The 3,260-nt window shown below is 51.4% G+C and overlaps 1 long non-coding RNA gene across 1 annotated transcript; it reads left to right on the plus strand.

The window, feature by feature from the left end:
* The first annotated feature begins 1,942 nt into the window (after positions 1-1,942).
* LOC123383313 lies at positions 1,943-2,867 on the plus strand. Its single transcript, XR_006592894.1, has 2 exons — positions 1,943-2,091; positions 2,278-2,867. It is a non-coding gene; the product is annotated as an uncharacterized LOC123383313 (long non-coding RNA).
* Positions 2,868-3,260: the final 393 nt, after the last annotated feature.

Consider the following 3,260-nt stretch of genomic DNA (forward strand, 5'->3'; position numbering starts at 1 on the left):
GGGGAACACATTTGAAAACTTTCAATGCAGAAAAACTCCTTTGTCCCACTGTGCTCAGCCCCATAGCTTCCCCTTATTGATGTCTCTTCTTTCATAAAGAGCAGTGGACTCCTTATAACCGCCACCCCCTTGCAAGTGGCCACATCTATCCCCACCAGCCCCCAGAATCTAAGATCAGAGATTTTTTTTTAATGTTTATTTATTTTGGAGAGAGCTCGAGAACGCAGGGGAGGGGTAGAGAGAGGGAGACAGGATCCGAAGCAGGCTCTGCGCTGATAGCAGAGAGCTAGACGCGGGGCTTGAACCCACGAACCGTGAGATCACGACCTGAGCTAAAGTCGGACGCTTAACTGACTGAGTCACCCAGGCGCCCCTAAGATCAGAGATCTTGACAATAGGGCTTGTCCCTCCCTGACATTAAACACACATATGCGCCCTTTATGCCAGCATTGATCAGACTTAAAATGCTTATTATGTTTTTACCGTACCTCTTGTGAAGAGACTTTCTTATAAGACTTTAACCGTGACCGACGATTCCCCCTCGCTTTCTGGTAGATTATTTCTGCTAGGCAATTCAGCCAATGGGCTGGAATTAATGCAAACTGGGTTTTTTTCCTGAAGGGTCAGCGCAGCCTGTTGGCTGGGACTGAGCGACGGTGGACAGGCTTTCTCTGCCGCTGCGCCCAGGACAGGTGCGAGCCCCGGGCACCCAGTGGTTTCGTGAAACTGCGGGTCCAGAGAGGGCTCCTCTGTCCGGCAGAAGGGCCCAGCCCTCTGGCTGAGGAGCCGGCCAAGCACAGAAGCCCGGCCAGGGCTGAACGGGGAACATTTGGAGCTGGTGTAATTGCTTATGTAGCTTTAATTGCTCATTCATCATGCTAACAGGCCCAGAGTACTGATCGTTTGCCACGTGCTCAGTAATTAAAAGACCAGGGGGTGAGGTAGGGTGATGAGGAGTGGCGGGGTGAAATGAGGTGAAGAAAAGCCAAAATGCACAGCACAGAAGGCAATTGGGGCAGTGGCTTGTCCCCTTTCTGACACTGAACGAGGGCTGTGCTCCACACCAGCGTTGCACAGGTGTCGGTTTGCGCTCGAGAGCAACCTTGCCCCCCCCCTCCCCCACTCCCTGGGAGGAAACCCAGAGCCGGGACGGCCCTTTTCGGTTTGCAAGTCACTTCCGCCCACATCATCCCTTTTATTCCTAGCTGACCCAGTGAGATCGATAGGATTTGGGCCTCCGGGGTTCAGGTGAGGAAAAAAGGCTCCATAAAGTGCTTTGCCCAAGATCACACGAGTCGAAACCCGGACCCACGTCTTGTCTTTCCAAATCTGTGGCTTTGGAGAAAGCTCGTCCCCAGCCCAACATGGGGTTTTCTCTTCGTCCCACTGACATTGTCATGATAGTGGCTTCCGGAATGAATATCCAAAGGCCTGGGGAATTTACAGTAAAATACTGATTCCTAGGTCCCACCTTCAACAAGGGCGGCAGGGTTTCGAAGGTTCAGGGTGGGAGTCCGTGGATAGGATGTGCCCCCCCGGCAGCTCTAAGGGCTTCCAGAGCCCTTTCCAAAGGACACACGGTTGGCCCTCGTCCCTCTTCAAAGAAAGGCCTCGCGGCAGGTGTCTTGGTTTGGGTTCCCCCAGAAGCAGATTCCAAGTCAAGCAATTTGAGTGCAAAAAAGTTTATGGGGAAAGGTGGAGGAGATTCTGGAAGAACTGGGGGGGGGAATGAGACAGGGGTAATGAGACGGGCAGAAAATGGAGGGCACCTGATGAAGCAAGTCGCCTCTGCAGGCAGCGTGGGCTTAATCCCACTGGGGTTGTCTAGGATGCAACGCAGGACACGTCCCACGGTTCTCTCACCTGAGAGGCGAGGGTGCTGGGGTGTTTATACTCCAGCTGTCCTAGTGGGTGTAAATTCCTTGTCACTTTCACTTTCAGCCTCAGCAGAGCAGAGCAGGCCCCAGCCCCAAGAGCAAGTCCTCGGGCAAAAGAGGTGAAGATTCTGGCATTTGTGAGTTTGGCCGGTGTGTGCTACGGTGGCAGGCCCTCAGGCATACAGGCAGGAGGAGGAGAGTGTCCCTACAGCAGGTATCTGCCATTCTGTCATCGGGGAGGTTCCTGAGTGCCCCTGCCCCCAACCGTGATGTTCATCTGCCTCCACCGGCAGCTCAGCTGTTCTCAAACAGTTTGCAAGTCGAAATAGCATTAGTGTTCCCCCGGGAGTTATTTATGCATTTATTTTCCTTCTCAGTTCTTTCTTATTCTCCCGCTCAGGCAGAAGATCTCCGACCCTGAAAGCCAAAGGAGACGTAGTGAGCGTTACCAGAAAGAAGGCAGCATGGAGAGTGAGTTTAGGAGAATCTGAAATCTGTGATGTTCTCCTTCCATTCCGACCACAATTCAAGGACGTGGTCCTTGTTCCCAGTGGAGGACATAGACGGCCAATGTCAACCCACACAACACTCCCCCCCCCACCCCAGAAAGTGAACCCAGGGTTATGCCTGACTGCTGACTTGATGACTATCATTCTAGAACATTCTTTCCCTCTCAAGAAAGCACAAGGGAAGACCAGTGAGTGAGAGAGATGTTATTACAGGGATACCCTTGAATGTAGTCTAATTTCTTGAAGCAGATGATTTGACATTTGTGTATCTTATCGTTAATAACAAATTTTGTGCGAGGCCACTCACAGCTGATGGGGACGCATTCATTGAGAACCGCTATTCTGTATGCCACCAAAAAGAAATGTTTGCTTTCTTTTTGCATCCAGGGCAGCAAACTTCCTGGAAATGGTCTGTGTGCATGCCTGGCTAACTTTCCATCCGTTGATCAATAAATCAATCAACAAATATTGATCAAGTGTCTACACTGTGCAAGGCATCGTGGAATTATTGTAAATAGAAACATGGTCCCTACCTCAAAGGAGCTCACTGCCTAATTGGGGGTAAGATCTGTAGACATGAAAAGGTAACTTGTAAATGCTTAACGAGTGGTGAACATTGATTGGGTTTGGGAGAAATCAAGGAAGACTTCTTGGAGGAAGGGCGATTTGAGCTGGCCCTTGAATGACAGGTAGGAGTCCCACAAAGAGAGAACCATGGAAGGTATTACAGGCAAGAGCAGCAGTGGTAAGGAGGAAATACCCAAAGCCCGTTCGGGGACTGTGAAGGGGTCTCTGCGGGGGCGGGGAGGGGCTCACAGAGGGGACAGGCACTGTCCCAGCTTATGGGACAGTTTGGAGCACTGTTGGGTCCCCT

Source organism: Felis catus, chromosome X (genome assembly GCF_018350175.1).
Source record: "Felis catus isolate Fca126 chromosome X, F.catus_Fca126_mat1.0, whole genome shotgun sequence".
NCBI classification, from domain to species: Eukaryota; Metazoa; Chordata; class Mammalia; order Carnivora; family Felidae; genus Felis; species Felis catus.